Here is a 23,393-nt window from a genome sequence, read left to right on the forward strand (position 1 = left end):
CAATTTTTTTAATAAAAGGCATTAAAGTATTTGAATTTTTATGTTTAAACATCACTTTACTGTTTATTTTTGTTTGATAGAAAAAGTAAGAAAAATCTCATAACATAATTAAATAATATACAATTTAAAATAAATTTACTATATCTAAAATACTTACCAATTCAAGACACATATAAGTAAATTTTTGTGTAATGTTTTCTTTCAAAAGATGTTCCTATATTTGTCATTGTATCTTTATATTTTGTAATGACTCTATGGAAATAAAGTATAATCATGATTGGTTAGATGGATTACTTATCTATCATTAACATTTGATAATAAAACATATATTTTAGTTTTAAAATAAGTAAATTGTTTTATATTTCAGAGGTTAAATTAATATTAGTTTTAATTTTTTTTTACTCAATTAATGTCTATTAATACACACGTATATTTGGACATTAAAGGTATGTTTTTAATTTTTAAATGTAAGGTAAAAAGTTACATATTTCAGATGTTAAATATTAATTTTAATTCTTTTCCCTCAATTAATGTCTATTAATACACATATATATTTGGGCATTAATGGTATGTGTTTTAAAAATTTTAAAATGTAATGTAAAAAGCTCCATATTTGAGATGTTAAGAGTATTTTTAAGGAAATTTTTTTAAATAGGTTTCTTGAGTTATAGTACCATGTCATTATAAGAAATCTATATTGTTCCAATGGTAAGAAACTTCAAAACATTCGCTTATATATTTTTTTTTATTTTCACTTTATTATGGTTTAATTATAGTGTTATTAAATGTCAAATAAATATTATTTTTTATTACTAAGAAACAGTTTCTTGCAAAATATACAAATCTTATTTTTGAGAAACTTCCCTTGCCACATAGATTTATTCCAATAGAAAAGAAACGGTAAGAAACAAATTTTTCACTTAAGAAATCCTTCAAGAAAATTCCATTAGAGATGCTCTAAATATTAATTTTATTTTTTTTCCACTCAATTAGTGTTTAATGCACATGTATTGATATTTTTTTCATTCATTACTCATCAAAGGTGCAATAAAAATTTCTAAAAAAGTCTCCACCTACTTACTTTGACATATAAAAGAGATAAAGATAAAGCTATTGCGGGTAAAGTTAATTATTGCCAAAAAAAATTAAAAAAAGAGAATTCATTTTTTTATTCATAAGGATCATCGCAGTATGTCACTAGCAGGTCTTACCGCATGACCTTGCTCGCCTTGGTCAGTCTACAACAAGCAGACGACGAGTCTTTCAGAAAATTCATGGACAGATTAGGGCACAGCTGTCCAGATCTGAAATCTCAACCCCGAGGTAGCGTTGCATTCCATGCTCCTCGCACTATGCACCGACAAGTTCGCAGATAGTTTGTGCAAAAAACCACCTAGTAGCATGGACGAGCTACACCAATGAGCCGAGGGCTACATCTAGATGAAAGAAATGCCCAAATTTTGGAATGAAGTCTTCCAAGTTGAACAGAAGCACGACAAGCACAAAGCAAACACTAAGGCCGACTTGCACAAGTCGAACAAGAGGCACAAGCCAGACAAGTGCCAGCCTCTCTTCAAAGGGCTCAAGTATGAGCGTTACACACCTCTGATGCCCAATCATACCATGATTCTCGAGGAAGCCTGCAACCTAGAGGTACCCATCCGGCTACCCCAGATGAAACCTCCTAGGTCGAGGTCAGATGCAATCAAGTACTGTAGGTATCACCATGGTATTGGTCATAACACTGAAGATTGCTGGGTCCTAAAGGACAAGATCAGATAACTTATACAAGTTAGGTACTTAGCCTAGTTTGTAAAAAGACCAGACTATCACCATGCAGGAGCAAGACCCGTAGGACATCAAAAGGAGCAGCACAGGAACCAAGAAGCAGACAGGAGAAGAGCAAAAGATTGAGGCAGACAGAGACAACAACCACAACGGTGTGAGAGATCACCTCCACCGAAACAGGAACATGCCCAACACATCAGAGTTGTAATCAAAACCATCGTTGGAGACTTTTCCTATGGCGGACAGTCCAGACAATCCCAAAAATGGCACCTTAAATGCCATCCAGGACATTGACATTAACTTTGTCGACACACCCTTACAATGAAGTCTCCTTTTTATCACCTTCACGGATAGGGACTTCAAGGGCATCAATTCTGTCAACCAATACGACCATGTGGTTGTCTCCATCATCATAGCAAACTTTATGGTGTCTAGGGTCCTCATCGATCAGGACAGTTCTGTTGATATCCTATATTGGAAAACCTTCCAGAGACTCAAGGTCTCACCCGACACTGTCCACCCTCACGCCGATCCACTCCTCGACTTTCCGGCAAGAGAGTCGAGACTAGAGGCTATGTGCACTTGATGACCACCTTCGGTCTGGGCAAGCTCTGAAGGAGCTTCACCATCAGATATTTACTGGCTGACACAAACACATCATATTTTTCCTAAATCGACAGAAAGACACTCAACGTGCTTTGAGCCATAGTCTGCACACTCCATCTGATAATGAAATTCCCTATTCACTACATTGACAGGGGAGATCGTAACCGTCAAGGCTGATCAGAAGCAGGCACGACAATGCTATGCAGAAAGCCTAAAGGTAACACAATATCCTCCCATTCGGGAGCCTGCTAGGCCTCACCCCGCAGCGATCGAAGGCACTCAAGTCATGACAATAAACGAAGGGTCTCAAGCCTGAGCCTTGACCGAACAAGCCAGGGCAATGAGTTTGACATAGATCCACGAGACGAAAATTTTGATAGAGGCCCAAAACCCATCGAAGAGCTTGCCCAGCTGTAACTTAGACCTAAACCCAGGCAGTGCACACGGCTCAGTAGGGACTTTACCAGTCACGAGCACCAGTGCATCGCCAATGTCATACACAAAAATGTGGATTTATTTGCATGACAGCCTTTTGACATGCCGAGAATCCATCCCGACATAATCTACCAAAAACTTGCCATTTTCCCACAAGCCAAACCAATATCACAGAAGAAAAGAAAAAAAAATGAGAGAAGAATGGTGCAAAGTTGTCAAAGAAGAAGTCAATAAGATACTCCGCGCAAACTTCCTCAAAGAGGTCAGGTTTTCCTCCTGACTCGCCAATGTCATAATGGTCAAAAAAGCCAACGACAAATGGAGAATGTGCACCGACTACATTGATCTCAATGGGGCATGCCCCAAAGACGCGTACCCTCTGCCCAGCATCGACAGGCTAGTCGATGGGAAGTCTGGGTTCCAAGTGCTAAGCTTCCTGGACACCTACTCTAGATACAACCAAATCAGAATGCATCCTCCAGACAAGTAGAAAATGACATTTATCACTGAAGATGCCAACTTTCAGACAAAATGTCGAGGTATATGTGGATGATATGATTGTGAAGTCTCAAAGCATACCCCAACATGTAGCGGACCTGGAAGAAGTCTTCGGGGGACTATGCAAATACGACATACGCCTCAACCCTGAAAAATGTACTTTTGGGGTAGGCGGCAACAAGTTCCTCGACTTCATGATCACACACCGGGGATTGAAGCCAACCCCGACAAATGCACTGCCATACTCAAAATGCACAACCCAACCAACATACAAGAAGTTCAGAAGCTCAACGATAGGTTACCATCCCTGTCCAGGTTCCTCCCAAAGCTCGCCAAAAAGGCGAAGCCTTTCTACAAACTGCTCAAGAAAACTAAGTCCTTCTCATGGGACAAGACTCGTGAACAAGCCTTTCTGGCTTTTAAGAAGACCATAGCCACACCGCCAATTTTGAGTAGACCTAGGCTAGGAGCACCCCTACTCTTGTATCTGTTAGTAGCTGACAAAGATGTCAGCTTAGCCCTCGTACAAAAGGAAGGGAAACACCAACTCCCTATCTTCTTCACCAGCCACATGCTCCGTGACATTGAGAAGCGCTACCAAATGATCAAAAAGGTGGCACTAGCACTCGTCACCTCAACCTGACAACTTAGGCCCTACTTCCAAAGTCATCAAGTGGTAGTCAAGATGAACTACCCCATCAAACAGGTTTTGAGAAAGCCTGAACTCGTAGGAAGGATGGTGGCCTAGTCTGTTAAACTTTCAGAGTTTGGCATCCAGTACAAACCACGCAGCCCTATGAAGACATAGTTCATGGCTGACTTTCTAGCAGAATTCTCTGGAAATAACACAACCACCCCAGGCTGGTGGATCCTTTATGTTGACAGTGCATCCAACGTAAAAGGAAGTGGGATAGGGATCATCCTCAAAAGCCCTGACATTATCACTCTAGAGCAAGCCCTCAAACTCAATTTTAGAGCCTCAAACAACCAGGCAGAGTACGAAGCGCTCATTGCAGATCTGAAGCTAGCAAGAGAAGTCAGAGCCAAGATGTAGAAGCAAAGCTTCCAAGATTATTTTGATGATGCCAAAGATTATTAAAGATCCATTCAAACAAGATTAAAGAATCAAGAAGATTCAAGTGAAGATTCAAGAGAAGACTCAAGATATGCAAGAACCTCAAGAAAAACATCAAGATAAGTATAAAAAGAATTTTTCAAAGAAAAGATTCAATAGCACAATTTGTCCAAAAGAATTTTTCAAAGAAAAATCTTTTACCAGAGTTTTTACTCTCTGGTAATCGATTACCATAAGGCAGTAATAGATTACCAGAAGCCCAAAACAGTTTTATAACTATTTTACAAAGTAGTAATCGATTACCATGGGCATGTAATCGATTACCAATGTTTTTGAACGTTGAATTTCAAATCTCAAGAGTCACAACTTGTGACAAAATATTTTCAAAATAGTGTAATTGATTATACAATATTTGTAATCGATTACCAGTGGTTTTTGAACGTTGGATTTCAAACCTCAACATGAAGATTCACAACTTTTGATAAAATAAACTGTGTAATCGATTACACCATTATGGTAATCGATTACCAGTGATTGGTTTTGAAGAAATTGTCAAGAGTCACAACTTTTAAAGTGATTGGTTTTGAAGAAATTGTCAAGAGTCACAACTTTTAAAGTGACTGGTTCTGAAAAATAAATTGCCAAAGAGTCACAACTTTTAAAGTGATTAGTTTTTGCCAAGAGTCAAAACTTTTAACATGGTTCTTCAAGAGCCATCAAATGACTATAAATATGCGACCATGGCACGAATTTTAGAAAATTGATTAACACTAATTTCGCAACATCTTTCTAAAAGTTTTTGTTCAACACTTGCTTTGTCAAGAAAAGTTCATTGGGCAAAAACTTGTGCTATTCTATTTTCTTCCTCTCCTCCATTCTTACAAAAAGCTTTTCAAGAAACCTACTCTTGGTGACTGTTTTCAAGAGAAGGTTTTCTTGGTTACAAACATTGAACACAAGGGACCAACGTTCATTGGGTTCATTGCAAGAAGCATGATTTGCTTCTTGGTTGATCATTGGACACAAAAGACCAACATCTTTTGGGTTCATTGCAAGAAGTGGGTATAACTTCTTGGTTGTTATCACTAGACACAAGGGACCAACGTTCCTTGGGGTTCATTGCAAGAAGTGGGAATAACTTCTTGGTTGTAATCACTGAACACAAAAGAGGGAAGTCCTTTGTGGTTCATTGCTTGTAAAGGATTTTACAAGGATAGTGGAAATCTCAAGCGAGTTGCTTAGGGACTGGACGTAGGCACGGGTTATGGCCGAACCAGTATAAATCCGGTTTTGCATTCTCTCTTTCCTTAATTTCTTTTACTTTCTATTGTGTTTATATTTCTTTAAGTTTACTTCTCCTTATTTGTTATCCGAGTAACTTAAAATTAAAGAAATAATTGAATCTAGGGAATATCTAAGAAAGGGATTTTTTTTTCAATTAGGAATAGTCAACGAAATCTTAATTCAACCCTCCCTACTTAAAATTTCTGAGGCCACTTGTCCAACACAAGAGGCTATAATGCTACACAGACTCCCCACTTGTCCAAGGACAAGTCACCAACACATACCAGACCAAGGAAACAGTGTTGATCAAGTACTATCACATAGCAAAGTCTCTCATCAACAATTTCAAATGTTTCGAAATGTACTACATCCCTTGGGCAAGCAACACCCAAGCGGACCTACTCTCTAAGCTGACCAGCACCAAGAAGGTCAAGCACCTCAAGACCATCATTCAGGAGACGCTCCAAACTCCCCCATAGATTTTGAGGAAATTATGGCCGAATAAGAGGAGGAACCAAACTAGATGACCCCCTACAAGAACTTCCTAATTCGAGGGGTCCTGCCACCAGATGAGGACGAAACCCAACGCTTCAAACGAAAGGTCAGCTACTACCCCATCCTTGATGGTGAGCTATTCAAAAGAGGGTTGACAACACCTCTACTCAAATGCCTAAACAATTAATAGGCAGACTACATCGTGAGAGAACTTCACGAAGGGATTTGCAGTCTCTATATTGGAGAACGCTCCTAAGCTACCAAAGCGGTACGAGATAGCCAGTAGTGGCCAACACTTAGGGAAAATGCCCTTAATTTTACCAGGAGATGCAGACGATGTCAAGAGTTTGTGAATGTGCCACACACTCCTCCTGACAACCTTCACAGTCTGAGCTCCCCTTGGCCCTTCGCCATGTGGGGAATGGACATCCTGGGATCATTGCCAAAGGCCCATGAGCAGTCAAATACTTACTAGTCACAATGGACTACTTCACTAAGTGCATAGAAGCACGACCACTTCGGGAAATTACAGCCAATGAGGTGGAAAAATTCACTTGGAAACACCTCATCTGCAAGTACGGCCTCCCATACGCCATTGTCACCGACAACAACACTCAATTCAAAGCTCAGACTTCCTGACAAGGCTAGGCATGAAGCACCTAGTAACCTTTGTCGAACATCCTCAAACTAACAGATAGGCAGAGGCAGCTAACAAAGTCATCCTCAAGGCTATACATACTAGACTCGATAAGTCTAAAGGCCTATAGAAAGAAGAACTCTAGCATAATCTGGGCGTACCACTATACACCCCAGACAGCCACCAACGAAACTCCTTATCGACATACATATGACACAGATGCCATAATCCCTATAGAAGTCGGGGAACCATTGACAAGGAGACTTTTGTTCCAGCAACAACAAAATGAAGAAAATATAAGGGTGGAACTTGAAATCATCGAAGAAGTTCGAGAAATGGCAACGATTAGAGAAAAAGCTATCAAACTTCAAGTAGCTCAAAGATACAATACGAAGGTTCAACCACGAGCCTTTTAACCCGACGACCTCGTATGGCGAGTTAGACTTTAAGCCAGGAAAGACCCCCAAGCAGGAATGCTTGCCCCAACTGAGAAGGTCCCTTCAGGGTTACAACCAACCTTGACAACGGAGCGTACCGACTACAAGAGCTAGATGGCAAAGCAATCCCACGAACATGGAATTCCACCCACCTGAAGTTCTACTGCAGCTGACCTACACTCCAAACCCAATGTTGTACTTTTTTCCCTACTCAATTCTTTTGTCCCAAAAATAGAAAATCCAGGGTTTTGGCTTGAAGGGCTTTTAACAAGGCACATCTGGGATAACAAAGGGAATTTGTACTCAATTAAATACATTGAATAAAATTCCGCGTCCCTTCCTTTTCACATTTCTCTTATCAAGACAAGAGCCTCAATGGGAACTCAAGGTACGCAAGGTCTACCCTTCACAATCTTTCCTATTCCTAACTTTTATCTGTGCAGGAATATAGGTTTATAAAATATGCAAGGTCAGCCCTTGGTACTCACATCTCCAAAACCCAAGGTTCACCCTTGGTACACATTTTGACAAAACCCCAAGACCACCCTTGGTACATACAAAACCTAAGGCATCCCTTCGGTCAGATCACATGCAGCAACTACGACGACCACCGTCAAAGGTCTAAGTTCCACCAAACAAACTACCACCCCATTATTTGGCAAGACTTTTAATCAGGTGAAAGCCACACTTACTCCTCATAACCATCAGGGGAGTACTTCTACAGGTGAAGACGAGCCACCACCCGATTGTATGAAAAGACCTTCAATCAGGTGCAGCTTACACCCACTCCTTATAACCATCAAAGGAAGCACTCAACAGGTCAAGTGACCTATCCCCGCACTGGTTAGGCAAGACCTTTAATTAGGGGCAAGTCAAACACAATTCCTCATAACCATTAGGGGAGAAGCTCCACAAAACTGAAGGAAGCCCCACTAGATGGGTGACAAGACATTTAACCAAGTTGAAATCAAACCTAAGATGACCTCAAGTCACTTTACTCTCTACAAGACCACCACGGTCCTACCGCTACATCGACAAAGTCTTGCTTCCTACATTGTGTACATCACGACGGCCTATTCATACGACTGCAAGTATTGAGCGTTGCAAAGACAAAGGCAACAAACATGCAAACACACAAGACATACACAATTCAAAATTCATCATCAAAGGAAAAGCTTATGCATTGAAGAAAATAAAAAATAATTGTCATAATTACAAGGCCTATATGGCCAAATTCCAACAAATAAGAAAAAAGACAAAGACAAAGGCAACCTAGACACAGGCATCATCACCTTGCTCCGTAACACCCTACCCTTCAGCAGCAACCTCCTCCTCTGCATCAATCTCCTTCTCATCAAGCAGGACACCCTCCTTCACATCCTTAAAAGGGTTGAAGAGACCTAATTCAAGGTCCTTCGCAAAGAAACCATCCTTCTGAAAGCCTTTCTCATGTCGCTTCATGACCTCCTTCTTGTACAAAATCAGCTCTCCCTCAAGCTCCTTACTGGCCTTCCAACCTACAACTCAGACTCCTCCAATCTGGACTCTGACTCCCTAAGTCAGGCCTCCAACTCAGCAATCCTCTTAGGAAACCCGTCTTTCTTACCCGCCATGCTCTCCACTTTGCCACCCAGGTCCATCTTCTTAGCCTATAAATTCTTACAACATCTAAACAAGTCATCACAATCTAACCGGGTGTGCAACAACTTGCTAGTACACCACCAACCTTGGAAGCCAGTTGGCGGTTCGACGTTACGGCCTCAACAAAAGCAACAGTGGCATTGGCTACCTTAGGGCGCTAAACCCACCACAGAGTCTGAGTAGTAGCCCTCCACTTGGCGAATTTCTCCTTTAAGGACACCACCTTCTACATAGCCTCTTGGTGTCGCAGTTCATTCTCCTCCAGAATTGCCACACTCCTTAAGAGAAAAACCTTGGTAGAATCAGTAGCATTCTGCACCCCATAGTTGGGGTCTTCTGCTCCAGCTTGTAAGTTGCACCCCATAGTGTGTCAATATCACTAGAGGTGTATAAATGATCAAGAGAGATGCTAGGGCATGAGGATGAAGAAGGCAACACCATAACCACCAAAACAACAACAAGGAAGACCATCGGAGCCGACGAAGAAGCAGGCGGCACCGTGGGAGCACTAGTGATCACCACACCGACACTTAGTAAAGAGGCCGCAACAATGGATGACGACACCACAACAGACTCAACATGAGTGGCTAGCACAATAACTTTAATAGCAGCAAGAGAAACCTCTTAAACAAAAGCGTGAGAAGAGGTGAATGAGCAGAAGTAGAAGGAGTAACACTAGCAGCAATAGCAGTAGCAGGAGTCTCGATGATCAATGGAGTCGGAGACATATCATGCACAGTCGTGAGGCAACCTACAGTAGGCCTTAGCCCTGCAGCCTGCCTCAGGGCACAAAGGCTCATAAAGGCCTTCGGCTTCTTACGACCAGACGGCCCAGCACCATCATCCTTTTTCCTCTTTGCTAAAATAAAAGAAGGAGTGTTGGGGTGACCTCAACAGCAACAGCAGCAGGGCCAACCTCTCTGGCAGGTTGACCATTTTCTCCAATAAACGGAGCAGCAACAGATGGTGGTAGGGTTGCACCTATAAGTCCAACCTGCTTCGCGAGTGGCCTCCAGGTGAAGTCACCCATAGTACCTGCAAAACAACCAAGACAATAACACAAACATGTGTTACACATTGGCCGACACCAACCTTAGACAACAAATGAGGATGAGGTTAGACACTTACCATCCAAGACAACGAGAGGATCGCTCGCCGAGGGAAGAGACAAGATGGCCAAGGTGTCCAGCGAGGCCGACAACTACTCCAAAATCGCTTTGTTGAGCCTCTCCACAAGGGTCAATAGATCATTATCATACGACTTGAACCTAGTGGGATTAGACTACCAGTAGAATGGGAAGCAGGGCTCCCCGTCCCTGTTAAGCATCAATGGCATGCCATCAGCCATGACATTAGTAGCAAGGACCTTGAAAAAATGGTCCTTAAAATGGCGAAAGATGTTTGAGTTAAACTCGAATAGCTTCTTGGACACACTATTCAAGGGGACCCATCCGATCTTGGCAAAAACTTTTATTTGGAAGAAAAATAGGAAGACCAGCATACTAGGTCGGATGTTGAGAATGGGCACTGAATCTCAAAGTCCTACACCATCACCCAACTATTTGGGTGAAGTTAGGAAGAGGCCACGTTCAAGTGCTCTAATAGAGCACACTGAAAGGCGGTCATGGGCAAAATGACACCCAGGACCTCAAACAGACATCTGTACATAAAGAAGAAGGGCGGACGACCAGGTGCCACCCTAAAAAATGGGAAGTCATCATTCACGCAAGCCTGAATGACAAGCTTACAGGAGTCCTCGACGTCACCTGATGTTGAAGCGTGACAACACTCGTTGCCAAGGATAAACAAAAATTATATTTCAACACGTCGTCCCTCACCCACTCATAGCCAGCAACGATCGGGGTGGATGATGGTGACCCAGCACTTACGCTAGGTCAAACGCGGAGAGACGACCTCACATCTCTGTTGATGCTAACTCTCCTTGCCCCTCTGAAGCAAAGGGAGGGAGGATCATAATAACCAAGACTGGTTCCCCAGCAACAGCAGAAGGTCATGCCTTTCCGCGAGAGCGAGAAGTGCCCCCACCAGTTCAGCGCGAGATCCTTACCCTCTCTGAGGAGGAGGACTTGCTATCAGAGGCACCTCGATGAGTATCCTCAAACAAGGAATTGCATATTGAGATGACCTCTCAATCCATGATAGGTTGCTCAATCGAGCCCTAGAATCACTCCCACCTAGTCCAATGGCGGAATCAGACAGAAAAAAAGACATTGCGGTGGATGGAAGCACCTTTAGAAGCTGACAAGGGAAGAAAGGGAAATCGAAAGCCAAGAAAGTGCAAGGAATCGAGAATGAGCCTGACAATAAGAAAGCAAGAAGACAATGAATAGTGACCCAAATCAAACATCCACTATATTTAAAGGAGGAGACAGACTCTTCGGTAACTGGCAGGAGTCAAAGTGGTGCCCTGAAATTTCACACCACAACGCTCCCCCACTCACACACGACCATTACTATAGTGTGGTCCCACTCTACGTATGACACGTATGCAAGAGTATTGTGCGTGTGCCGCACGCACTTGCTACAGCAAATAGTCATTACGTATGTCTTCAATGCACTCTCTAATGGTTAGAAAAGGGAAGAGTTGTCAAATCCGATGACTTACCTTACTTGACACACCAAAGACACGTCCAACACAGACAACCTGAGAGAAGCAGCTCGGACAAGACTTGTCCAGGCTCAGGGGCTTAACAAGCCACATCAACCTGCAACTCTCACACTTGTCAAGGCTACCATGTCCGACACCAGACAACACTTGTCCAAACTTGGGGGCTTGACAAACTCGTCACCCTCTACTTGTCAAGACTACTACTCCAGACATTAGACAGACTCCTTCGACACAGGACAATCTACTTCGACATTGGACAACCTCTTTCGCTCGCAAGCTGGCATAGAGCTTAAAGGGCTTCTATGTTGTCCAAAGCCTACAAAATCTACGTGGCATCCCACGTGGCACCCGAAGACATGTGTCCACCCTCCACGTTAGCCCTACTATAGGAGCGCGGACGTTTGGCCTTTAGCAGCCGAGCTCCTCGACAAACAGGTTATCTCTAACCTAACTAATATTCAAATGTATTTGAATATCTTATCTATTAGAATGTATTAAATTATCTATAACACCACATTATCTACAAGGTACGATTATCTTCTACCTTTTATCTATAAACAAATATTTACTAACATTATCTATAAGCCGGGAATTATCTACAAGGCTACAACAGCCCCTACAAACAAGGACCAGCAACCATGCTCGAACTACTATAAATATAGGTTCCATCAAACCACTCTACATGACTTGCTCACACACTTAGCACACGACAACAAGCATGTGCCCCCTTCTCTCTTTCGCTTGTACGAGCTTACTTCAACATATATTTGCTTTACTTTCCTCACATATTCTTACTTGAGCGACAAAGTCCTTTGTTTTCCAGGTCCCCCCTCCTGTCAATGGCACTTCTCCTAGCTGATGTGTGAAGTTTGGGACCCCACTCAACCACGTCCACCCTGACATGTCACAGTTCCAGATTTTGGTAAGAACAAAAATTATTTCTCAAAATTCTATTTCCTTTTACAGGTTCCATCAAGCAATCGAATTTCTCTTTTAATTTCTTGTCTCATTTTGACATCACCCTTAATGTAAAAGACTTTGTAGTGGCGAAGAATAGTAAAGAATGAAAAGATAGAGCGTTAGTTGATAACTGGGCAGAGAGACGTTACATGTGAATCTTTAGTGATTTAATATGAACCATAGGTTTAAAATAAAATAAAGGATTCAGATTGAGAATAATCTTTTAAATTTACTCTTAGAGTAAATGAATCTTCTCATATATATATATCCTCTGACAACCTTTTCTTTCATTTACATATTTGTTTAGGTTAGCTTGACAATCATTCATGTAGCAGTTTGGTTTTTTTTAACAAAGAATTAAAAGCAATTCTTTATTTCTCCATCGGCTTGATTTGACCAAGTGCTGGATATATAGAGTACATAGCTTGAGTCTTGTGAGAGGAAGAAAGCCTTTCTCCTTTTCTTAGATTTTTTTTCTCTTTATTTCTTGGGCATTGTTTGTGAGGCTCTATCTTGTTTTGGCCTCAAAGTGCATGAGTCCAAACACGTTGATGTGTAAACCATGGGGAGCAAAATCAGATATTGAGTTACATCGAAGGTGTGCTAGAATTTTGCTTTCAAGGCCATGGCCATAGCTATAGGATCAACTAGTTTTGTTATTCTTGATTGTCCATTTTAAACGAGAAAATATAGTATACAATCTTGTTAATACTTAGTTCAATAGTTACAAATTAACAGTCCTATAAATAATAAAAATAATATTGGTTGAAAAAAATAAAATGTATATAAACACACTTATGTAACATGGAAAAGGCAGTTTGAACCAATGTCAAAAAGGATTCATAAGTAAAGTTTGGTGTAACGTGCTGGAATTTCGCTAACTGTAAATCGATGTTTAATATATTTCTCATGTTATTTGATTATGTGATTGATTTGGATGAGTTGAGGTATTATATGAATTAACCATGTGTGGTTTTCTTGATGTGGATGTTGAGTTATGTGGAGTTTTATTGACTTAGGTTGAAATTATGAGATTTCAAGTTTTACCTAAATCTATTCCAGTAAAACCATGACCCTGGACTCGTTAACCGTTTGACCGCCTTCAAATTTAAACTATAGGTTTGTTTCACAATTTGAGTGTTGCGATTTGCAATATATTACTTTTTGACATCTCTATTAGCGTGAGAAGCCCGCTAAGCACAATTCCAACCTGAGAGGAACTGCGCTTAACGTGAAATGTTGCGCTCAACACAAATCCCAACCCAAGAGGAATTGCGCTCAGCGTGAAAAGTCATGCTTAGAGCCAAAAGTGGATTCCCACTTAGCGAGACGAGCTCACTAAGCAAGATCTGCAGATTATAAATGCGTTCTTCAGCGTCAAAAATGCGATTTCATGTTTCTCTCTGAAAACTCTGCCCAAATAACCCTAGAAACTCCTCCTCGTCCACCCATAACCACTAGTGGCCACCACAAGCCGTCGTTGCTTGCCACCGAACCATCGCACGAAGAGGAACCCTTTAATTGGAGCGAAATCCTCAGAATCCACCTCAAGAATTCGGTGGAGAACAAGCTCTCAATTCTTTCTTTCATAGTTTCTCTAAGGTAATCTTGACTCCTATGTCTTTCTCCTAGTTAGTTTGAGATTCTCTCAGTGTCCCTTATGTTTTGGGAACCGTAATAGAATGTTTTTACACTTCCTTTGAAAAACCTTTGAAAATGAGAAGTTGTAGAAGTTACCTTTTTATAAAATTGATGTTATTTTTGTGACCTTCGCTGAACCCTGGTCTCATTGGCGTGGTTAGAATTTCAAAATGATCTCTTTGTAGTAGAACCCGAAACACCCCTTAGCCCTTTTGTTTGGAAATGGGTAATTGACCTCGAATGCTATTATTAACTTTGTTTTTGAAATCTATACTAAATTCCCTTCGATTTGGTATGTAGAACTCTACATTTGGACCAACGAACATAAACGAGAAAGGCCTCTAAGTGACGCAGAGAGGAGTTGACGGAGAACTCACGATAGGTGAGAGGAGTTTATTTTGGGTTACCGCTTTGATATAGTAGTTGGGGTCCAAAAACCCAACTGTGTTTTCGACTAATGAGATGCGATTTATTTGTTATTGATGAATGAAATTGTGAATGATGTTGTTGTTGTAACGATTGAATTTTTTGGAAAAAGTCTTAATTACAAAGGAGACTCTACCCAAAATTTCATATTTGTTCTTCTATTTACTCCTTCATTAAGTTTTAAATGGCATACGAGTTTGTTTAGTAAACCATAGTTCTCTTCTTTAATTTAAAATTTTTCCCTAAAATACCAGTCTCATGGTATTATGGATTGTTGCTGTATTATACTTATGTTATTTGAAGACCTGGGAAGTGTGAATCTGAGACATGAAATTTATATGTATGTATTTATGGGATGTGATTACTGATGATATTGTTATCAATGATAATGTTTATATGAGGTGATGTTGTTATTGATGATAATATTGATAAAGAATGATGTTGTTATTGATGATAATGTTCATGAGAATTTTGTTGTTATTGATGATAATGTGACATGAGGTGATGTTATTATTGATGATAATATTGAAATGATATGATGTTGATGTTGGTAATGTCATTGAGATGAGATGATGTTGATGTTGAAAATGACATTGAGATAAGATGATGTTGATGTTGATAATGACATTGAGATAAGATGTTCTTGATGTTGAAAATGTCATTATGATGATGTATGTTGTGTATGTACATGGGGGATGTAGTGGCCATGATGGATATCCCTGGTGGGGGAAATAAAGTGGTTAAACAATTTTAAGCATCTCTGGAAAGGGATGGCTTAGAATCTTTAATTATCCACGGTTAGTGCATTGATGGGGTCTATGTTTCATACTTCATATTGCATGAAAATAGTATAAACTTTGTTAATAAGTACTTGTAGTTTCTCATGAAGGGAAATACTTGTACTTGGGGGCATGTCACTCGGTTTGGAATTTCCATGAGACTCAGGCTGCTCACCATGGGGAAGGGGGTGGGAGTTGCCTGTGCATGACAGGGTGACCTCGACACTTGCTGCCTAGTTTTCCTAAGTGAGACTGTCGCATGAACACACTTAGGCTATTTCATGACGAATGGTATCACATTGCATTTGAGAGTTAAGGTCAGGATTGAGCATTGTAACATCCCAATTTTTCGTAAATAAATTTAAAAGTTGTTTAGTAAATAAATAAATAAATATAGAGCAAATAAAAGGCTGAGTACCCTAGGTATAAATAGCTATGTTAAGTCAGGTGTCTCCTCTTGGCCTCATTTTCGTTTTTCCCCTTCTCTTCTCAAAACCCTTTCTTTTTCCCGCAGCCCACCAAACTTGCCTCAGAAAAACAACGATCTCGGACTCATTTACCGTTGGATCGTCGTGAAATACCTGCATCACGTTCAAAACCCAATTATGAGCATTCTCACCGTTGGGAATTGTAAAACATGTCGGAGCTAAGAGAAATACTCTTCGAACCATAGCTTTCTCTTTTCCCACCGAAACCCAAAACAGTCTTAGTAAAACTACGATCCCAGTTTCGTTAATTGTTGGATTTTCATAAATTTTGGATATGTTGTTCGAAATTCAATTGCGCACACTTTCACCGTTGGGATTTGTGAGATAATATTCTTGGAGGGAGAAAAAGGAATCTCATGAAGATAGTATAAGTGGAGGCTTCAATTTCTTCTCCGTCTCTCTGACGTTTGGGAATTCTATCGAGATAGTCGGAGGAATAACTGGAGGAATCTCAGGGAACTGCTAGAAATGCTGCTATTGCTGGCTGAAGACACGTGAGCCCGCTCAGAGGTAAGGGATGAGTTATTCACAATTGGGGATTAGTGAGAACATGTGTAGGGATCCTTAGAGATATCAATTGGAATGAGTTTTGAGGTGTTTTTGCAATTTTCATTTTATCCTTATAATTATTACAATGGATTATATATGTTTGACAGACCAATTGTTGTAAAATTGATATGCTATTGTGTTGAGCGTGAACCTTATAAATCGAGCATTTTTCTAATTAATATGAATTGATGAAATAGAGTAAGGAAAAATTTAGAGAGAGATATTGATTTTGCATTTTCTCTTTTTCTTGTTTTTTAGGTTTTTATATATAATTTTTAAAAATTAATATCATAATTGAAATTGACCAAAGTGTTCATATAATTATTTTAGAATTTGTGCATTGAAAGCTTACTTTGAAATTTGTGATTCAATATGATGTATGCTAGTTTATATATATAGAGGTAGTTATTTATATTAATAATTTATGTAAATAATATTGTAGAGTGTTATAGTATGATTCCAAAAATTATTAAGTGTTGGAGTTTGAGAATATTATGGTTAAATTTGATGAACATGTGTATGTTGTACCTTATGAATATCATTAGGAATGTTATGAGATGGTTGATGTGATGTTATGAGATGTTAAAGTGTGAACATGATATTCGATTGTGAATAAGTGGACGTGTTTAACACTTGATGTTACATTAATTGTATTGTGAGCTATGAATTATACAATAACCCAACCAGTGTTTATGCGCAATGTTAAAGAGAAAGTGTAGGTTCCTAGTTAGGAACCAGTGTTAAATTGTAGCGCAATTGTGTTGAACATGTTTGAAACATGAGTGTGAGGTCATGGTATTGTATAATTCATGAGCAGTGCTTATAAATGAAATATGTGATGAATTGTGGAATAATATGTTGCCTTGAGATTATAATATTGTTATTGAGATGGAGTAAAAGTGTAAAGTAAAACAGGTGTTGAATTGTGAGATGCGTGAAAACATGTGATGGTGGATTGTGACATTATGAGATGTGAAATTATGAATGAGTTTTGGTCTTGAATAAGTGTGTGATTAACTCTTGATGTGACATTATTGGTGTTGTAAGCTGTGAATTGTACAATAACCCGACCAGTGTTATCTTGAGAAAAGTGTAAATGCGTAGTGTTAAAGAGAAAGTGTAGGTTTTCTATTTAGGAATCAGTGTTAAAGAGAAAGTATAGGTTTCCTATTTAGGAACCAGTGTTAAATTGTAGCGCAATATGTTGTACGTGTTTAACACACGAGTGTGAGGTCGTGGGTATTGTATAATTCACGAGCAGTGTCTGTGTGCTAAAATGATTTTAGGGGTTGAACCTAAATCAGGAGGGAGAGGCCCTGACGGACTCTTCGGAGTGTAGGCCTTGGGGGTCACCGGGTTTGAGTGTTCCTTTAAGCCTATGCTGATCCCATATGGTTGGAGCATTCTCGCAAAACATCATGACCCTGACTGGTCTCCCTATGATCTTACTTAGTGAGAGTGACTTGACAAACCCATTGTGTGGTGTGTCTTGTTATGTACTCCTAAGCGTCCCATGGTGGTTTTTCACTGACATGGTACCACATTGCATATGGGCTTGAGTCTTAGCATAACTGTCTCATGCGCTTGCTAATTGTTTATTATGAAATTGATGCGTTATTATGTCTTAATCAGAGCGTGTGATTCTTGAGTAATGTGATTGATGATTGAAAAGTGTGATTGATGGATGAAAAGTGAACTGTGAATGACAAAGTGGTGGAATTACGTGAATTACGTGTAAGTAAGTTTTATTTGGTTTATATGATATGTATATCTAGTTGTCTTGTTTCTCTATTAGTTATGAATGTGATAACTTACTCCCCGTGTGTTGTTTGTGTTTGGATCCTGTGATGATCTTGAACTTTATGTTCGGGGGAGCAGATGACTAGGTGAATTGCTTTAAGGAACATTGTGCTGAAGGACGTCGAGACACTACGCTCTGATAGGATGTGATAGTGGGACATAAGTTTTTATATTAATTGCATGATGTTAGTCTATTTTATTTTATTTCACTGATTTAACAAAATATCTATGTAAATTTTGACGGCCTTATTTTGAGCCGAATATGTTTTAATAAGTTTTAATTGATAATAGTGAAGTGAATGTGAACCTTTTACCCGTGTGAATTTGGTTACCGATATTTTTATATATTTTGTTTATTTATATATATGTCGGGGTAGAGGGTGTCACAAGCATGATTGATTGGAATTATGGAAGGTTAATGACTACTTGTTGAGTGTATGTTGGACTAATGGATCTTTGTGTATGATTATGGCATTTGTTAATGTTTTCTTACTAATCATGGTCATTTGACTTTGTGTTGATTTATTTTTTAATAAACTTACCCTTGCAATTTTTTGTACTGTGTGGTTGGTACCTATGATGATCGCAAACCTTCGTTCGAGGGAGCAGATGGACAACAGTAAAGTATATGAAGTAAGATTCTTTTGTGGAGCTGCCTAGCCAACGTGATGATGTTGGAATTATTTTGGGAGAGTTGTGTTTTGTTAATCAAATCCTTCGTAGCTGGTTCTATAATTCTTTTTGAATTGAGGATGTAAAATCACATATTTAATTATATGTATGAACTAATTTACTTTTTGTCTTATGAATGATGTGTACCGAGATAATATATCTCTCTATATAAATTCCTTTAAGTATTTGTGCGTTTGTTTGGTGAACATATATCGCAAAAAATTTACTCTCATTTTTCATAAGAAAATCAACAGAGTTTTCATTTAAAAATTGAAATTTACGTGATTTAGAGTAGTGATATCGTAATAACGAGGCGGGTTGTTACACCAAGAACCCTTACCCTTACAATCATATCTTCGTGTTTTCAAAATACTAGAATCCATAGTTTGATATAAGAGAAAAGTAACAAAATTGAAAAATGGATTTTACTCGAAATGAGAAAATTAGTCTACATGAGTACATAGTGACTTATACATCCCGTCCTCATAACACTAATATGTTATATCTCTAATAGTCGTCTCCTGCAAGCTGGAAGGTGTGCACAACACTTCCAGCTTGGGATGACAATACAAGTGCATGTGAAACCAAAGAAAATATACAATGAAAAAATGTAGGGAATACAACAACTAAAAAAGACCCAAACAAAGCTTAACCACTATACAATGCAAAAGCTAAAATCATCAAAAGCATAAGGCAAAAGCTTAACCACCAAGCAAAAACTATACATCAAAGTTTAAGCACCTGACAAAAGCATAAATCAACAAGAATGCTTAACCACCACAAGGAAAAATAAACCAAGCTTAACCACAAAGAGCAAAAGCCAAAACAATGCTTAACCACATAAGATAGAAGTGCAAACCATAACATCTGCATGCTTAACCATCCATGACTGAAGCTAAAAACAATGCTTAACTACCATGGAAAAAGCTTAAAACGGGAAAATACCAATAAACCATAATATCCTAAATTTGTCTTAATGAAGAATTTTGAACAAACACTTAGTATGCATAATTTTGACACACTAAACCACTAATAATAGCAGTAGCCATGTCACCAGCATTGTAAAAAGAAATAAAGAGCAAGGCTTAGCATATTCATTGATATCAAGCTCAAACCAAGCGCAACATCATCATCAATTATTCCAACCTCAAGCATTGCTTCCACAGACATTTCGTCAAACACTTTTGGAGGATATTTAAATCGACTACATTCCCATTAGAGAGGTTCCAAGGAAGAGAGCAACAAAACGTTATGATATGAAAAACTTCTAGCAATCCTCACAAAATCAGATTAATCAATTGAAGCACTTGGATCTAGAAGCCCTAAATTTGCACCAAATCAAAGTACAAAGAATAATTTTTTAGAGTCGTGGATCTCAATAAAAACCACAATGACAATGGATGAAACAAAAAATTCAAATAAAAAAATCCTTCCTAAGTCAATGCCAATCACTTTGACAAAATCAGATTTCATTTCTCTGCTCTCAATTCCACCGTAACAATTCGACAATGAAGCTTCCTGTGAGCACATCCTAATTTGAACAAATGATTTTGACTTTGGACATCTAACAGAAGCCATAATCGCACTAACGAAGATGACGATAATATCGACACCAAACTTGATTTGAAGTAAATGAGAATAACAAAACAAAAGTTATCTCAAGAAAAAAATTTTAAAAAAAGGAGAGATCAAATCGAAAAACAGAAAATGAAAAGTGGGACCGCAAAGATGAACATGAAGCAAAATTGGAAAAGAATGTAAGTAATGTTTTGCAATATGAATCTCATCTCATCTCATAAAGAAGAATAGAAGGATCTGATAGATTGTTTTGAGAAAACGAGCAAACTGGAAAAGAACAAATAAATTTAAAAAAGCAATGGCAAAGTTTATAAGGCGGATGGTGTGACTTTAATACCATGAAAAGGTAGTAAAATTGAAAAATAGATTTTACTCAAAATAACAAAATGTTTACACGAGTACATAGTGGCATATACAACCAATCTTAAAAAATTGTTATATTATATCTCTAATAGTTTAAAACAAAAAATAATCTACCATAAATCACAAATTTCCCAAATTTTCCTCAAATCTCTCATGACCATTCTCTCTAATCTCCTCAAAACCCTTGATAAAATGTCACGAAAACATATTAACATTTATTCATATTTGAAAATATTTTTAAATGTTGCCATAAGCTTTTAGAAACACTTTTTTGAGTGTTAGGAAAAAAATGTTGTTAAAGATCAAATGTGTGGTGGTGGTGGTTCCTCTTGTTAGTGTGAGCCAAATTGAGAATAATGGGTTTTTTTCTACCAAATTGATGCAAATTTTCTAATTAATTGTAGATTTCAAATAAATTACAAGAATGGGTAACTTGTGTTTAGGAACACAATTTATTATGCAAAGAAATTGTCATTGTAAAGATGACTTTGCTTTTTAATATTTATTTTAAAAAAAAATGAAGAAATTAAACAAAAGGACGATAACAACTTGCATATAACTTAAGATTAGGATGAAGCAGTTGAGAATTTCTCACTAGCTTTATCCCAATCCTAGGTAATTGGCAAGTTGACAATCATGAGGGAAGTGGGTGTTCTTTGAAGTGGTTGAGGGGTGTGAGAAGGAATCGGTTGTTGGAGTTTCCATGAAACAAATATGGTATGATGTAAGGGAAACATAAAAACCAAAGTTAGTCGATTATAGGGTTCAACTAACATCAGTTTTGATGTTTCCTTTACATCATACCATATTTGCTTCATAGAAACTACAACAACTGATTCCTTCTCATACTCCTCAACAACTTCAAGGAACACCTGCTTCCCTCGTGGCTTTCAACTGGCAGATAACTCAAGATTGAGATGAAGCTAATGAGAAATTCTCAGTAGCTTCATCCCAATCCTAGTTATCTACAAGTTGCTATCATCCTTTTGTTTCAAAAAAGTGAAAACCATGGTTATATTTGAAAAGAAGACTTTAGTTTATTAACATAAAAAATTAAAAATACTAAAATTGTTTTTCAAATAAAATTTTCTTCATTTTTTAAAATAAATATAAAAAGCAAAGTCGTCTTTACAATGATGATTTTCTTTACATATGAAATTGTGTTCCTAATCAGAAGTTACCCATTCTTGTAATTTATTTGAAATCTATTCATTTGGTAGTTAATTATAAAAATTGCACCAATTTGGTAAAAAAAAAGGCCGAATAATGGGTTCACAATTTGTGATGATTTTTTAATGTCAAAACTTATTTTTTATAATGGGTGGGGGGATGAAAAAAAATAAGAATTTTAAAAATACCAATAAAATAAAATGTATAAGAAAAAAGTTGCTTAATTTTTTTCTAATAGTTAGTTATATATGTAGTTTTACACAAAAATTAATAATAAATATTTTTTGTTAAACTTATTATTTATTCTCAACCATATTTCCCATTATTTAGCTATTATATAGTATATGTAGAATTAACAATGAATTGAAGAGAAGCATAGATAAAACACTAAATTAAATATTAAAAAAGAGAATTACATATGTAAAATTAATTATAAATTCTTACCTAGTTTTTTCACGAAATTCCACAACTCCTTGCTTAATTAAGTTTACCTGCAAAGACATTAAAAAATGAAGTACAAATAATTTTAAAAAAAAACTATTGATAAGGAGCAAATGTGAGATTAATAATGTAATTGAGTAACTCATTAGCATTCCCACTTTGTTTAAGCCACCAAATATTTATTTGAAAATTTTGCAAAAATCAAATGTTTTCTATTGGAGCAATGATTAGCACCCTTGTAGAGAATAAAAGTAAGGGAAAATTAAATGTAAATATAAACAAAATAAAAAATAAAGAAAATCTGAATTCTCATGTTTTACATGTGAAAAGCCGAAAATGTTGTACCCTTCCATCAATTCTTTTATTTTCTTCACTAGTACATGGTGGAAAACTAAATACCAAGAATAAATTAGCAGGTTAATAACAAATGTTACATCACTGCAAAACTATTCTTTACAACCATTGTGCTAACAAATTACCAAGGAAACAAATTGTTTAGCATAACAGTACTAAAACGAGAATCCTCCCAAAACAATGGTTTCTAAAGGGAGTAGAAGATGTAGGCCTTTTTATAAAATTTGTGTGGATGACTAGGGGTGCTGCTTTAATTGTATGGTGACCCATTCAACTTCTACTTGCATTTAGGAATATCTTAAAAGGTAAAAATAATTACAAGGCAGGATACATACTTGCGGCATGAATCCCATGTAGCTAAGCATACGTATAAATCATTAAATATTAATTTTTTCGTGTCATGCATAGTTGCGGCATGATTGCCATGTGGTGAAGCTTACATGCAATCCATCAATTGAAACTGTCATATTAGTTTTATGAAAATTTTAAAAATTAAAAAAATAATCAAAAGGCAAGATACATACTTGTAGCATGAATCCCATGTGGCTAAGCATACATATAAGTAATTAAATGATAGTGACAGGTTATGCATAGTTGCGACATGATTTCCATATGGTAAAACTTACACACAGACCATCAATTGAAAA

At 37.9% G+C, this 23,393-nt stretch overlaps 1 non-coding gene across 1 annotated transcript; it reads left to right on the top strand.

Moving 5' to 3' along the window:
• Window positions 1-21,473: 21,473 nt before the first annotated feature.
• On the top strand, window positions 21,474-21,609 carry MIR5670A (microRNA MIR5670a). Its single transcript, NR_048906.1, has one exon. It is a non-coding gene; the product is annotated as a microRNA MIR5670a (primary transcript).
• Window positions 21,610-23,393: the final 1,784 nt, after the last annotated feature.

Source organism: Glycine max, chromosome 1 (genome assembly GCF_000004515.6).
Source record: "Glycine max cultivar Williams 82 chromosome 1, Glycine_max_v4.0, whole genome shotgun sequence".
NCBI classification, from domain to species: Eukaryota; Viridiplantae; Streptophyta; class Magnoliopsida; order Fabales; family Fabaceae; genus Glycine; species Glycine max.